Here is a 17,164-nt window from a genome sequence, read left to right on the forward strand (position 1 = left end):
ATGAAATGTGATTGCATCCTGTTTCTTTAAGATCCTAGCAGTATTTCTACACTTTAAAAAGACACAACACGGCATAGAATTCAAATCAGGAGTTGCGTACTGAGCGACGTCTACAAAGAAACTAATGGGTCAACACGTAAAACTACTCATTTATGAGTAGTTTAGTCACCTTCTGTTTGATGCTCGTATGCGGTGTCTGGACTATTCTTAATTCTATGCATAAATATTGATTTTACTTTATACGTCTTGAAATGTACCGATGAAGTAGAGTTTGTAATCGCAGCCGTTATACATCGCCATTTTAAAAAATAGTTTTTTTTATTCGGCTGTAATCGTTTTACCCAAGTCAGTAGACCGCAGAATGTTTGTTCAGGGATAAAATTAATTTATTCATTACAATATGGTCGCGCATTATGAAAATATGATGCATGCGTCATCCCACGGTATTATATTACGAATTATGAGCGATAAGATAGCGCGCATTTCCTTAAAAGAATTTCCTAAAACAGGGGCGGCCGCGGAGAGCGGCAAAAATATTAATGTTTTGAGTACGTCAAAATGTTAGTAGACAGGCTGAATTTCTCTCCCTAGGGAGTTGTTAGGGTCTTAATTGAACGTAGTTATGCAGAAAGCAGCCAGCCATAGAAAAGTGAAACTTAGATAATTGCACCTTTGTGAAAAGAGTTAATAACCAAATCTACACAACAGTTAAAATGTTTTTGACTGTAACAAATGATAAACACGGAATATATTAGTTTTTTTATATTACACACAAGAATTTAATTATGTATTTGACCAGTTTTAATGATTTTTAAAATTCGTTAAGATTTTTCTAGTGCTGTGGGTGTTTTCTGCAAATTGAGAAATACTTACCGTTTTTGTGATGGATACCATTTTCAGAAGGTGGTGATTAAAACAATTTTTTGTATGAAAGCGGTCTGGCTTTTTTTCGAAGAACATAGAATTAACCTTACTGCACCCAATATCGAATTTTTTCAAAATTGTGGACTGGCTGTTTTCTGCATAACAACGTTCAATTTATTGCAACACATAGTATTATTTCTTCCAGTACGAACTGTATCTGGTTTTACCTACGGGGCGAATTGCTATCCCAGTAATATAATCCCCGTAAGCTAAAACTCTTTAAGAACGGGTATCCAAATAAATGATCAGACAGGCGCCGTGGCGCAGTTGGTTAGACGGCTATCTGTGTATCAGTTGCAAGAAAAAAATCCAAGAAAGATTTTTTTCTCAATTGGTCTGGGTGTTGTGGTGTATTTTTCATTACCTTCTTCCATATCCCCTTTACCCAACCTGCTGACAAGCCTCAAAATAGAGGCTTAGCGGGTTATTCCTTTAAAAAAAAAAAAAAAAGTACTAAAAAGTTGAGATTTTAATTGAATAGTTTGAAAGATGTGTTGATCCTTTTTACTTATTACCCCACGCGTGTTACACGTGCAGTGCGGGAAGAGATAATTAAGATATTTTTTCTATATTTGTATTTTTTAATGGTCAGCACGTTTGCCTACCATGCCAGAGGTCTCCGGTTCGATTCCCGAAATATTTATTAAAAAGGGTGTTTTCACACTAGAATATTTCATAGTCCCTGGACTGGTACCTAAAGCGTAAGACTGATCATCTTACCTTCATTAGAGTATTATTACATATAGACTCCTTACTACAACTGTCACCAAAATTCCCTGGAAAGAGTAAAAAAAAAAATCTTAAGGTAAGTAAATTTAAACTTAGAATCAGTCATGAATTTTAAATTACGATTTTTACTAAAAACATTAAATTTGTTAAAACTTAACGATATAAGAAAAATTATAGACCTTTCAAATTTATTCAAAATTGTAAATTCAATATGGGATTGCCCTGATCTTTCATCAACTTCAGGGTGCCTGGAAGAACGACTAGACAGGTGCCACCATTTTGTAGCAACAATTCACGGACAGTGTATACTTGTAATTCCGTATTGAACAGACTTCATTAACTCGGCAATAGTTATTCCCACGTATCGGATATGTTTAGTGTAGGGTATTGTTCCCATAGAACAAATCTTTTGAACTTTTAAAAATATAATGAATTGTAATTATATTTGTTTATTTATACATTTCATTATATTTACAATGTTTTGTTCACTTTGCCCAGCTGTATGAAACAGTACTTAACGATTTTCTTGTTATATTACTTGAAAATATTTCATTATTTAATTTGATTTTTATATTTATTCTTAAATTGTTTAAACTTTCTATGTTGTAAAATTTTTAGGTTTTTTTTTTATTTTATAAATCTTGTGTAAATGGTAGTTTATGTTTTTTTTAAAAAAAGAATTAAACCAAATATGTTACCGTTATAAATTTTTGTAAAAGGCAGATTTGCCGTAGATGTTAATAAAATATATGACAAAAATGATCAAGATACGCTGCGATTGGTGTACCAATGCAGTACCCTATGCACCATTAGGTGCGGAAATGGAATGATGATGATGATGAAAATAGTGGAGTTGTATCCTAAATAACATAATATTTGTTTTATTTTAATGGAAAACGATAAATTATAAAGCGCTACGATTTATGAATATTGTTTTTAATTTGTATAATGGAAAACTAATATAACGCATCCGAGATCTTAATTAAACAACGCTCTCAGAGCCGGTCAACTGAGGCCCGTAGGACCAATTTAATAATGCCATTAGGACAGATTCATTGAGGCCTGGAAGGCTGATTAAATGAGGCTCAAAGTTCCGAATTTATTAGCATGTAACAGTCGCCGATAGCTGACTGTTAAAATTATTGTATCTAAAAAATAATTCAATAAATTAACTGGCCATAGATAGTTTTATGCAAATTATTATTTGTATAATTAATTATTTACATTTATGCGCACTGTTTGATTTCCCAATAATATAAAACAGTGAAGAACTGAGTTTGTGGTAGATGCGGCCCTGCATTCAAGTCGAAGAATTCATAGTCAAACAAAAGATCTGTCGCCATTTTCGTGTAGCGATTGTCTGTGGACGCGCGCTGCGGGATTTGAATTAAGAATTATATTTGTTACTTTTAAAAGTGAAATGATTTATTCATATCCAAAGAGTTAACAAACTTTTCGTTCTTCTCATTACTTATTCAATTTATTACGTTAGTATCGGCCGGAATAAGCAGTTGTGATGTAAGCGATAGTGCCAGAGTGCGGTGTCAGTTTTTGAACGATTTTGTATGTTACAAGGCGCAAGAAACTATAGTATAAATGTTAGTTTTACCAATAAAAAAATCAATTCGGGTGTCAAAAGGATTAAGTTACATAACTACAGTTTAAGATAAGGTAGGCGTACCAAAATTTACTTTCTTCAAATAGGTAAAAACATTGAAATAAAAACGTTGTTATCTTTTATATTAAGGTTTTAGAAATAAAATTGCCATATAAAAAGAATTGTTTGCTTCAAATACATAAAGATAAAATAAATCGTAGTATTTCTAGGTCTCAAAACGTAAGTACGCGACCTAGAACAGGTGGTAATATTTTAATTCCTAAATTAAAAACAACTACTGCACAACATTATTATACTTACAGAGGAATATTTTTCTTTAATGAAATGAACAAAGATAAAAAAAGGTACAGTCAGGAATACAATATATTTAAGAATGAAGTGAAAAATTACATCTATAATTTTTCTTTATGTAACATTGTTTGAAAACATCGTTTATATCTTTTTTGTAATTTATTTATGTTATTCTAAAAATATTATTAATTAAAATAAAATAAACTATTGTAAGACGTTACACCCCAATATGTACACATGGATTGTTTATTTCTTTTACGTAATGGGAAACGTTAATGTAAATATATGTATTTGATTAATGTAAAAAAATGTATTTAGTTGTAATATTGTATTTTTGTTTCTTATTAATAAAAAACAAAAAATAAATAAAAATATTTTGATAAAGAAACCTTTGTGGCGCTATAATAACATAACGGTGCTATAACATACCGATACTGTGCTATAACATTCCGATGCGGCGCTATAACATAGCGTTACTAGTTACTATTATACCGTAAAATCTAATTTTAATACCCTATGCGTAAATTTGAGTACCCGGGTGGATCAAGAATACAGTTATGTGTTTGAAATAGAACCAGAACCCTGGACGAGTGTTTTTTGACTCGATGGCTGCTCTCACGTAAATGTCCTGAAAAAGGAAATCGAGTTGTGATTAGGCTACTTAGTGTAGTAATTGGCGCGTTCGCTTGCCATGTGTAGGTTCTAGTTTCGATTCCTAGCAGGGTGGACGAGAAGTATTGATTTTAAAACTGGTCTTTTAACGCAATATTTCATTGTTCCTGGACTGGCATCTGAAGCGTAAGACTGATCATTTTATATGATATGCTGCAGTTGAAGTACCAATGCGGTGCCCTATGCACCGCTGTGTGCGAGTAGGGAAATGATGATGAAAATGGTTTCTTTTATTTCTTCGGGTAACTCTGATTTCATATGAATAGCATTGTTGGTTAAATTTTATTATATTATTTTTATTTGTATATGAAAACTTCTGATCTTCACATCAGCTGATGCTAGTTGGGCCTCCTAACAAGGAAGTTCAGTGCAACGGGACACGAAATATTAAAAATGTTTTCTTATACATAGTAAAAATTAAAGCATTTAATTGTAACGCGAAATTTATTTGAAATGTATGAAAAAAATAATAAAAATGATTTTAACACTTTGAGCACCGGCCGAATACACATAGAATTGTATTCGGCCCATTTTTGTGAAATTTCATGCTTTGTGAAGGGTTTCTTAAACGTGTCATAATTATGAAAATACTAGTTAAATCAATTGTAACTTTTCATATTTATTTGAAACAATTTAACAAGTCATTTTTGTATGATAGTTTTGCCAACATTGGCCTTTATGGAGAGCCACATTGCAATGTTCGCACATATAAAGGGTCTCACTCCTTTTTTGTGCTTTGTGTCCCGTATCCGTGTAAACACGTGATTATAATAACCACGCGTTGTGTTCCGGTCTCGTGTTTTCACGTAGTTTACCAGCAGCGAAAAAGTACTAATAAAAGTCACTAGATGTCAATAAAATACTCTTTTTTCAACAGCTGGTAAACCACGCGACTTGGACACAAAGTGTTAATAAAAATGAACTGCATAGTTTAAATGACGTTACAAGTTCTTCAAAATCAAGCGATGATAGTGTTGTGATACTTTTCCGGTTTCCGGGAAGCCACCACCAATCAGGACAACTTACCGATGAGCTAGCGACGTCACGTGCGGCGTAATTTAAATATTACAGAACATTAAAAAATCGTAGCACTGATAATACGATTCTCAAAAAAAAAAAACAATTTCCTCGTTGGGTCCGGGTGCTAAAAAATACAAATATCTATCAAAACTATTTAAGTACAAGTTTTTCTATTGGTTTAAGTAAGCATAGTAAAGGTGCTATTGATTCAGGTCATTGTCAGCGAGAAGTAGGTACCTGTTATTTGCTTGAGTCGTACTATTCCAAATTATGAAATCTTAAAAAAGTGAATTGATGCCAAAAATCATCTTCAAAAGTTGATAAGTTCACTCACTTTTAAAGCAATAGGGAAATATCACGTTTTTTAAAAACATTTTTTAAGTAAAAAAAAAAATTTTTTGCCAATTATTATAAAATAAGTTCCATTATATTTATTTAACTTTTTGTACATAATGTTATTTGTACATTGGCGGGCTTATTGTCAAATGCCAATTTCTTCCAACCAACCAAAAAAGTAAAAGCTTTATTTTTATAATTCAAGTTACAGAACATATTCAATAGAAAAAAAAGATTAAAAAGTTAAAAATAGAAATAAACGTATAGGCTTGTAAATTACCTTAAATCAAAACTATTACTCAATGGGAAAAAGGAAAAAAGAGGAAAGAGGGAAAAGGAAAGGAGGAGAGATTAAGGAAGAGAAATGAGATGTTTCTTCAGACGTGATTTAAACAGAGATAATGTAGTAACATCTTTGATGGTGGATGGGAGATGATTCCACAGTCGAGCCGCATGGACACTACATGAGTTAGAGAAGAAAGAGGAATTGTGGACGGGTATTAAGAGAGTGCCTTGAGAATTAGAACGAAGAGGAAAACCATGAACTGATAAGCGTTGAATTTTTTCACGCAGGTATATAGGAGCGTTAAGACTATGAACTACATTGAACAGAAGTGAGAGGGAGTGATAGTCTCTCCGCTGTCTAATTATACAAATTATACAAATGTACACATTATACAAATTTAAAAAGAAGAACAAACAAAATAATTGGAAATGAATAAGTCACTTAGATACCAAAATAATATTAAAATTCCTTAATTCCACACAAGTCATGATCAAAATAGCTTTGTCTTCAAAGGTGTAAAAAATCATAATAATCTCCCCAGTGAACTAAAAACAATTAAAAATAAAAAATCAATAAATAAATTTAAAGTAAATCTAAAGAAGTTTTTTGAACACGTGTAAAAACTGCTTCAAATGTTTATTAGTATGAATGTATTATTATTTTATGTTTTTTTTAAATGTATCCTGTGTTTTTATTTTTTTTTCACATATACTCGTTTATTAAAAATTATATAAACTCTTATAAATTGACAACTACAACAGTGTAAGTCACTCTCCAAGCACAAGAGTTAGTCTCTTTTTTGGAGTGTTACAGTAATAACATTTACTAGATGTATAAAAGAAGATCTGTATAGAATTTTCAGTTTTCAGCAATTTTCAGCAATCAAGCAGCTACTACTGTGAAAGAGGAAACAAGAAAATTAGAGCGGTGAAGGGGTATTAACAGGCGTTACTAGAGCGAAGAGATAGTCCATGTTGTGATAAAGGTTGGAAGAGCTCTCTCAGATAACAGGCGAGGTGGGATTATTCAAAATATTATAAAGAAGTGATAGATTGCCAGTATAGTTCATTTTTATTAAACGTATTTTTACTAATTTTTCTATGGATTTTCAAGAAACTTTGCCGTCAATTAAATGCTCTAATTTTTACCGCGTGCAAGAATATATTTTGTACATCCAATTTACCGTCGCATTGAAATTCCTCATTTATTTACAAATGGTGTTTTCAGATTTAACTACTCAAATATTTCAAAAATGGAGTTATCTACATGTGAAATCACATGACTCGTTTGTATGCTATGCAATACTCGCATCGTAATACACACAAACATTTTTTATATTTTATTGATTAATATAATTACATAATTTATACACGGTTTTTTCTATGCAATCAACTTTTGTAATTTTTTTATGTTATAGCTGTAACTTTAAAAAAAAGAGACTTGCTCTTGTGCTTGGAGTGACTTACACTTTTATATTTATTTAGTAATTTGAAGTTATATAATTTTTAATATACAGGAGAAAAATAGTAAACGCAATAAAAAGAAAAACAGAAAATAATAATCCCCACAGTAATAATAATCTTTAAAAAAACACGTTTTTACTCGGGTACAAAAATTTTTGTTAATTTCACTTTGAATTTGTTTACTGATGTGTTAGTTTTCAGTTCATTGGGGAGATTAATGCAATTTTTTATTCCTTTGAAAACAAAACTATTTTGACCGTGATTTGTTTGGAATTTAGGAATTTCGATATTATTTTGGTATTTGAGTGACTTTTTCATCTCAAATTCGTTTATTTTTTCTTCTTAGTCAATTTGTATTTATTTACTGTATGAACTTTCAATAATTTATACGGATTTTCCGTATTGAATGTTAAAGGTTTCTTTGAAATTACTTTGATAATTAATCTTTGTACTATTTTTAAAGGGTTTAATATATTGGCATATGCACCACTCTATCCAACAACACCGTATTGTAATAAAAATTGTACTATTGAGCCGACCTTCTAGTCCTATTTAAAATTCTCAACTCGCCCTTTGATGCGCCCGAACTACTGAGCTCAATAAAATTAAATATCCCAACCTCAGACAAAACTTACTCTTTCATACCGATAACCATAGAACTAACTATAGTTTTCATTCCCCTATGCCCAGAATTCTTAGGTCTGCCAACAAACATACCAGTCTTGATTTCTTTGATAACAAGTTGTCTTCTTTCAAACGATCACTGAATCAAATCCAATTATAAACACCTCTCTCCCGCTTCCACTCCCCCAAAGTCTACTATAAACCATTGAGTCTTTTTACTTTTTTAATAATAATTTTCTATGTATAAATGTGTCCATAAAAATGCCCATTGGGCGTATATTTAAATAAATATATTTTTTAATAATTATTAAAATATTCCTTAATCTAATATACATGTACATTTATATTTTATATATTTTCCTTAGTAGGAGGGATTTTTAGGGACATATTGATGTGCCATAAATCTACAGTTAAAAATTATTATTATGTTTCTGATCCAATAAAATATTTATGGTGGTACACTCGTATGTCTGTGTCAACTAATTTCTCGCCCCAACTCCCCCTTGGACTTTTAGCCCATGGATTTGGGACTTATCTCTTAAAAATGTGTAATAAACTACTATAAGCATATAAACAAATAAAATAAAATATATAAATAAACATGGTGGTGCATATGCCAACATATTAAACCCTCTTTAAATAGTACAAAGATTAATTATTAAAGTAATTTTAAAGAAACCCTCAACATTCAATACGGAAAGTCTATATAAAATATTTAAGGTTCATACTGTAGACACTCTTTATAAAATAAATTATATTATACAAATTTATAAAAATAAAAGAATTTGAAATGAATTAGTCACTCAGATACCAACATAATATTAAAATTCCTAAATTCCATACAAGTCATGGTCAAAATGGCTTTATATTCAAAGATATAAAAAATTATATCCCTAATGAACTAAAAACTATTAAAAATAATATATCAGCAAATAAATTTAAAGTTAATCCAAAATATTTTTTTTAACTCGTGTAAAAACAACATTAAATTTTAATTAGTGTGAATGTATTATTGTTTTATGTTTTTTTTCTTTATATATCCTATGTTTTTATTTTTCTTTTTCATGTACTCGTATTAAAAATTATATAAACTCTTATAAATAAACAACTAAAACAGTGTAAGTCAATCTCCAAGCACAAGAGTTAGTCTCTTTTTTTGGAGAGTTAAGCTAGGGTTTCCTAGGACAGCGGTGCCCGTATTTTAACGGCCGTAGTGAACGGTGATGCAGTGGACAGCCGTTGTAAAGGTGACTAGAGTGTGGTTTTCTAGGAAAACGGTGTTATCAACACCATTTAACACCGTTTTCCTAGGAAACCACTCTCTAATCACCTTTACGACGGCTGTCCACTGCATCACCGTTCACTACGGCCGTTAAAATACGGGCACCGCTGTCCTAGGAAACCCTAGCTTTACGGTGATACCATTTACTAGATGTGTAAAAGTAGATAAGTTTAGAAATTTACAAAAACATGTACTTTTTATGAAATTTATTAACAAAAAAAAATGTATATGGGTACCGGTACATAGGTACCAGTACAATGAAAGGTAGTTAAATACAATAGATCAGTACCTTTTTAGTAGCCGGCCATATTTCTCACATTGGAACCTACTTATTGCTTGCCGACATTTATGTAAACATTATTACGCGTAACTTTTACGTGTTGCGTAACTTTACATGTGTAATACCTAACCTACGTACATAAGCATATTCGAGAATTCCATTGCGCGATTTTTCAAACACAAACACAAACAAAACATCTCTTTATTTTATTTCTTTTATTTACTTTACTTTATGTTTACTAGGGATACCCACAGATTATTTTTTTTAAGCTTATTCGGAATTTTTATTTTTTTAAATACAATCTTATGTCTGTTTCAATAAGGAAGTTCTGTGTTTTTTTTATTTTTTACTATTAAACTGAGCCAAATTTATTTTTTAAAATAATTAATTAATTAAGTTTTTTGTTTTGAAGTTACTCCGCGTGTGACGCCGGCATCGCGGTGAGGTGGCCAGCGCGTTTGCTTACCATGCAAGAGGTCTCGGGTTCGATTCCCGACATGGTTGACATGAAATATTTACTTAAAAGGGTGTTTTCACACTTTAATATTTCATAGTCCCTAGACAGGTACCTAAAGCGTAAGACTGATCATCTTACCTTCATGTAACAAAAAATATCCAGATACACTGCGATTGGTGTACCATTTTTTTTATCTCATAAAACTGCAATATCATGTACTTATTTTTTGTTTATTTTTACAAACTTCTATGAACTGTTTTTTTTTTATCTCGCTCTTTACAGTTAAGTAAGTAGTTATTATTATTATTTTACAAATAGTGTAATCATATATTTTAATGTAGAGGATCTTCACCGACAAGCCTATAAATATACCGATAAAAAATTTTTAAAAACTGTTTAAACCCAATACAAGAATTATGTGCAAAATTTACTAAAACGATGAAGAAAGGTCTCAATGTGGTGAAAAAAACTACAAACAATTTGTTAGATGAGAGATGAAGCCTAACAAATTTATTAGTTAAGGCCCAAAGGCGGCGAATAGTTAACTGAGGCCCAGGGGGCCTAATTTCGTATTATCTTGCCGTCGCGTCGGTAATAGCCTATTACCGATGAATATCTAACATTTCAATAAATAAAATAAATAAAACAACTTTGTTTTTAACCACGAATTTTTATTTTTCACCGACCGGTTTCAAAGCAAACAAGCCTCTTGGTCAAAGCTCACGTAACCAATGAATTGATTCCCATTTTAATTATATCGTTTAGTATTTTATTTTCAACATGAAGTACTTATAGTACTTGTAGTATTTGGTAAACACTATAGAAATAAAATGGGAATCAATTTATTGGTTACGTGAGCCTTGACAAAGAGGCTTGTTTGCTTTGAAACTGGTCGGTGAAAAATAAAAATTAGTGGTTAAAAACAAAGTTGTTTTATTTAATTTATTATAATGAATAACCACAAAGTTAGTGCTTCAAATATACACTTTATTACTAAAATTTCAATCAAACTGCGGAACTGCCTAGACGAATCGGGTTAAGTTGGGCTGCGTTTGGAAAACTGAAACACGTTTTCAGAAATAAGGAAATCCCAAACAATCTAAAGGCCAAAGTCTACAACTCTCGTGTTTTGCCGGTGGCAACATACGGTATTGAAACCATGTCACTCACTGCTAGAAGTGTTCACAAAATTAAGTGCGCTCAGCGGTCTACGGAAAGACAAATGTTGGGCGTCTCCTTAAGAGACCGAATAAGGAATGAGAAGATAAGACGCCGTACAAAGGTGACCGATATCGCAGAAAGAGTGGGAAGACAAAAATGGCAGTGGGCGGGTCATGTGGCGAGACAAGAAGTCGATAGGTGGACCACCAGAACCCTAAACTGGAGACCCTGCGGAAGTAAAAGGAGAGTAGGGAGACCGCAGAGGAGACGAACTGGCGACGTCGTTGAACTCGTGGGCCATGGATGGTAACAGAGTGCCCAGGACAGAAAAACATAGAAAGAGGCCTATATCCAGCAGTGAAGAGAAACGGGATGATAAGAAGAAGAAGAAGATCTAAGATTTTTGTGCAAATGTCCAAAAAGTAACTTTGATTTAACTTTTTTCGAAACAACCGGTTGGGAGCCGGCCCTAAAACCACAGCATATCGCTTTTTCTTCAAACAGAACAGAGCAACGATTGGTAAACCTAACCCTGCCCTACCAATCATAATGTCATTAAAAATTAAACTAATTTAATGCACCTACACACAAACGTTGTCCTTTTACTGTATCAATATTATACATCTTCAAGCGATACATTTACAATTACACGCGTGTATAAAATAAAAGGGGAAACTCTATAATCATCTATAATCATTCCCTTTCATAGGGCACTGCATTAGTATACCAATCGCAGCGTATCTTGATCATTTTTGTTACATGCAGGTAAGGTGATCAGTCTTATGCTTCAGGTACCAGTCTAGGGACTATGAAATATTCTAGTGTAAAAACATCATTTTTAATAATATTTCGTATCAACTATGTCGGGAATCGAACCCGAGACCTCTTGCATGATAGGCAAATGCGCTGACCATTACACCACGAGGCCAACTCTATAAACTACTCGTACTTCAAGGAGAAAAAGAGTTTTCCATATTTATAAACGTATTACTAGATATTTGTTTTTTATTTTTAGTTTTTAAAATTTAAATTTTTAAATATTAAAAAAAAGTTTATATTTAATTTTTTTTAAAGGTTTATTATTTTGTTTCTTTCATATTTTATTTTTAAAATGGTTAAGAACCCCTGAGCTCTTATCAGGAGACAGTTAGTATTACACCCAGGGCATTCAATATACATTGCAACAATACCAACAAATCAATGATTTATGGCTTTTGCTATTTCGAATATACCGCGTTATCTTTATTTTTATTATTTTTCTACCTAAGTATGTTAAGTATTAAAATCCCAAAGTTATTATATAGAACATTTATAAAACAACTGTGGAATATATATAAATATATATTGTTATTATATTATTTCATAATTTTGTAATAGAACACTGTATGTTAATTGTATTTATGTTTATAAAAGGCATTTGTGCCGTGTATACACTAATAAATAAATAAATAAATAAATAGGCTCAACACTAGAAATAAAGATACGCTAGTTTGTTAACTACTAGACTGTAAAAAAATAATAATTCTTTTGCCTCAAACTGCATACGATTTTACAATAAGGTGAAATACAGGCTTTGCCAACAATTTTTTTAAAGATTTTGTCAAGCACAGGCTGTTTGGAAAGAGCTACTATAGAGTCGAAGAATATTTGCAGGACAAGACATCCTGGCACAATTTATTGATTTTAATTTGTTAATTGAAATTGTGTTCTTTATTCAAAATGATTCGTTTGATAGGTTTAATTTACTAAATATTATTTTTTGTCTTTATTATTGTATTTTTTTCAGTTGTTTTTACAATATAAATAATAATAAAACAGAGTATTTAAAAAATAAAGGATAATTACATAGCAATGAAATATATATTAACAGTAAAAATAGTAAACATATTTATTTATTTATTTTCAGTTCACAAACAGTAAAAGATATGAACAATATTTTGAGTTTGTCCAAATTTTTGTTGACAAGGACTGGATTCAACTCCCTGGGGAGCTGTTTATATTAACATATTACAACAGAGATGAAGAACATTTAAGAAAAGGTAATATAGAAGTCAAGGCATCTACAGAGCTTATGACCTGTCATTGGCTGGTTTAAGTGGCCACTTTACACACTGTGTAACATTCACCATTTTGCTCATATTCGAACATCTGTTGATGTTTGTGAAGTTAAAGAGCTGTAACCTTTATTTATGCGGGTGAGATTCATCTAATTGAATTATTTAAACATCAACATATGAAAGAATTGAAGGAATATAGATGTTCGAATATGGGCAGAATGATGTTGTAATATGTTAGTAAAAGATATCACAATATAAATACAATTTATAAAATAAAAAATAATAACACTTAACATCTTTCACCAATTATATGTGAACACCAATAGTCACAAAAGAAAAATTAAAAATAGTATATAGACCGAAATTTAGTTTTCATTGTATGTTATTAAAGCAGTTTTTAGAATTTATATAAGATTAATTTGAATAAAATTTAATTTAGGATAGATGCAATTTATACAATCGAATATAATTTTACTAGATTATTAATAAAGTCTCGTAGTTGTAGTAGTATATAATTATTTTATTTTATTGTAAATACAAAAGGGAATAAAAAATATAAAAATACATAAAAATATTCCATTTTATTAAAGGGCATCAAAATATATCATAGAAAAAAAGGGTTTATACCTTTAGTTTGAATCCAGGATAGTGCGTGTTTTTTAAAAGAAAGAAAATTTTGAAAGTTTAAAAAGTTTGGGAGCAATGAAATATTATCAGTAAAAAAATTATTTAAAAAATTGGGCCTATAAAATATGCATTGATCTATATTTTATAGTTATTTTTTTAACGATTACAAGAGAATCGATAAATCCTATAAAAATAATAATAATTATAATAATATTAATAATTATTTGCAAACTTATTTCACAAATATTAATTAATTAATAAAATATATACATTTATGCTATAAATATTTATCAATCAACCAATGATAAGAGAGCTGTTAAAGATGTCCGGTTTACATACCGTCAACGGACCAATCGCCAGAACTGACCGATAATAAGCGAAAGAGAAGCTCTAACGTCGAATGCGGAGTAATTTCAGAAATACAAAACTTAAAAAAATCATAGTAATTGAATTTGTTCAATAGTCTATTAAAAAAATAAAATAGTTTAAAAAACCACTGAACTTCCAAAATTGGAAGTTACCATAAACGACTGTGGTAAAAATCCCTCGGAGACGGTGCTGTAACATCGTGTTACTTAACTCAAAGGACAACATATTTTAAAATACAGATGGGTATCTACTTATTTAAAAAAAAAAATAACACATGTACATACTACTTAAAAATCTATTTGTCATAATGAGGAAGTTTAGGGTCTTTTATTATTTTTTTATTTGTTAATAAACTATTAAACTATGTCAAAAACAAAATATTTTTACTTATCGTATTATCAGCGCTGTGATTTTTTAACGTTTTGTATTTCTGAAAACTTCGCGTGTGACGTCTAAGGTTCTTCTCTGCCAGTTCTTCCGGCTGGTTCGTTTACAGTAAGCAAACCGGATATCCTTCACAGCTCTCATATCGTTGGTTGGTTTAAATGTACCAGTGACGTCGTTCAAAGTAGTGAGTTTTTATTACTTTTTTCGTTCATTTTGAAGAAACAAACATTTTCAATTTTTTAAGGTAATTTTATAATTCTTTTTAAAATAAAACATAAAAATGAGAAATTAAAAATATACAAATTTTTCTAAATAAGGCGATAAGGTTTATACTCGATAGAAATATCTATTCTAATGTAGAACGAATGCACAAAGAAATTAGCTGCGCATAAATAAAGCGGCAAATTAAATCTCGGTCTCATCTGGGTAAAATTTATGATATTCAGGTGAGACTGTTGAGGGGGATTATACCGGATAGCATAATCCGTGAGGCGAAACATATGAGCGAAGGTGTATATTTTTAAATTCTGTAATGTCCTGCCGGTAAAACAACTTTGTGACTGCAAATTGATTGTAGATCACTTTGTTGATCCGGAATATAAAAAAAGAGTTTCCCACACTCACAACACTAGATTAAAAACTAAGGGCTCCCTGTCTGTTCCCCGAATTACAAATTACTTCGGAGAGCGAACATTAAATTGCGTTGTTCCAAGATTGTTCAATGATCTCCCACAAACCATCACTAACATGAAAAATCTTCAAATGAAAAAAAAAGAACTGAAGAAATATCTTCTAGATACTTTATAGTGCCTGTTTATAAATAAATCTGTAAAATATAAATAAAATAAATGTAATATAAACCTGTCATAAAATTTAAAAAAATGTGTCCCACCGAAAAGTCTTTAGACTTAGTGGGTAACAAATTATTGTATGTATTTTTTAATTATAAAATAAACGCTGCTCTGCAGCACTGAAACTGAAACTGAAATATAATGTAGCAATTTGTATACATAAAATAATTAAGGGGATGAATAAAATAAAAACAATATTAAAATTTAACCAACAATGTCATACATATGAAACGGGGGGTAAAAAAAAGATTACCAGTGAGGGGATAAACAGAATCTCAAAACTCATTGTAGAAGGGATTGAAGCTGTACAATGAGTTACTTGAAGAAGTAAAGGAGATAGAAAAATCGAAACATTTAAAATTAATTTGAAAAAATATGTTTTTGAGAAACTTTGATAAAAAAATTGTAACATTGTTAAAAATTTATATTAGTTCTTAAGATGTTATGGACTAACTTAATAAAGCATAAATAAACAAATAAAGATATAAACTTTTCAGTACAATTTAACGCTTTAATTTTTACCGCTAAAAATAAACAAATTTGCTCATTAAATTTATACTGTTTATATCAATGTGCATTTTAAATAACACTTATTTAAACGAATTTCTAAGGTACAACCGTAAAAACTAGAACAGAAGCCGAAATTCGGTTTCTGCTGAAAACTTTGTTTTAGTCGGCAACTATAAATTCATAATATGGCGTGTTAATTAAACGAGGCTTCAAATATTTATTATAGTAGTATGTAATTACGCTCCTATCTTGAGATTAATTAAACGACAGATTATAAAATTAATAAAGTCGCTAATTGCATCTAGGATTGTGACGTCAGAGTTCCTAACTACGCGAGTATCGGCAGTACTTGGTGATCTCTAGGCCTCGGTAATAAGTCATTGAAAAACCCGTCCATTTGTAGAGAGGATGAATGAAATTAACGTAGGCGTCATTACTACATAAACACTAAGCTGAAGCACGCGACTATTTATGCTAACAGGGTTGCCGCTTAACTTTTTTATCGCGATGAAAATATCTTTACCTACTGTTTTTTAATAATAATGTACAGTCTGTCAAAAATAGTAGAAAACCCAAACGATATTGAAACGATTAAAAAAAAAATGTATTAGCGTTCTTATAATTTACCCAAATATTTTAATTTCGGTGGCCATTTTCAGTTGTTAATAACTCACTATTAGAAAATTTGAATCAAGTTGGGGTAGAGTAGGGTTCGAACCACGTAACTGATCCATGAGTCCGCTAAACAACGCCAACACTAGCCACGGGACCATAACCCGATTCATTACTATTATTTATTTCGGTACTAAATTCAATAACAGTATTCCTTTACTATTTTAATTAATTGGGTAATACAACAAAAATAAACTTTTAAAAAATTCAAATTGGGGACCGTTTTCACAAAGTGAAATTTCTTAAAAAAAAAACCAAATGCGTTTTTTTTATTGAAATGGGTTCTTCCATGTGAGCTCTATCGATTGGTAAAATAAAATTTTAACAAAACGATATATGTGCAAGTTGTAGCGGTTCAAATATCGTGGATTTTAACAAAACGAAATATATTATACACTCCGTAGAGTTTTCACAAAGCAAAATATCTACATATTTATTGGGGTGTTAAGTTTTTTCATCACAAACAAAACATTATTTTGGCCAAGAAAAAAGAAGTATAATAATAATAAAATAATGTTATTTGAAATATATTTTGTTGTCATTTTATT

The 17,164-nt window shown here is 30.6% G+C and overlaps 1 protein-coding gene across 1 annotated transcript in view; it reads left to right on the forward strand.

Annotated features, from left to right (window-relative positions):
- The first annotated feature begins 2,960 nt into the window (after nucleotides 1-2,960).
- Nucleotides 2,961-17,164, forward strand: part of RhoL (Ras-like GTP-binding protein RhoL) — a 41,828-nt gene continuing 27,624 nt past the window's right edge. Inside the window, exon 1 of the mRNA XM_088226808.1 lies at nucleotides 2,961-3,324. The gene's annotated coding sequence lies outside the window, so the exon portion shown is untranslated. The remainder of the gene's footprint in view (nucleotides 3,325-17,164) is intronic.

Source organism: Micrasema longulum, unplaced genomic scaffold (genome assembly GCF_059751315.1).
Source record: "Micrasema longulum isolate JH-2025_06_02 unplaced genomic scaffold, ASM5975131v1 h1tg000469l, whole genome shotgun sequence".
NCBI classification, from domain to species: domain Eukaryota; kingdom Metazoa; phylum Arthropoda; class Insecta; order Trichoptera; family Brachycentridae; genus Micrasema; species Micrasema longulum.